Below are 374 nucleotides of genomic sequence, written 5' to 3'. Positions count from 1 at the left end.
CAGTTGTGTGATATGACAACATTAAAGGTTCTGCCTGAAAACAGCTACGACAAGGTAAAATGCATGTAAACAAACTGCAATATAAACAAACTTTAATAGTTTATTTCTCTTTAAATGTTTCATTCTAATTAATTTTAATTTAAGTAAAATGTTAATTCAGTAAGAGCCTGATTAAAGATAAAAAAAATCAGTGACTCTGTAATTTAGAGACACTTATAAATGAGGTGTTTTCCATTTACAAATATTATAAAGTAAAAAAAAAAAAATAATATATATATATACATATATATATATTATAAAGTTCTTAAAGGTATAGTTTACCCAAAAATTTAAACCGTCATCATTTAGGCTACTCAGCATCATGTCATTCCAAC

This window comes from Sinocyclocheilus grahami, unplaced genomic scaffold (assembly GCF_001515645.1).
Source record: "Sinocyclocheilus grahami isolate Dianchi unplaced genomic scaffold, SAMN03320097.WGS_v1.1 scaffold763.1, whole genome shotgun sequence".
NCBI classification, from domain to species: domain Eukaryota; kingdom Metazoa; phylum Chordata; class Actinopteri; order Cypriniformes; family Cyprinidae; genus Sinocyclocheilus; species Sinocyclocheilus grahami.
The sequence above is the reverse complement of the archived record's forward strand: the minus strand, read 5'-3'. Positions refer to the sequence as shown.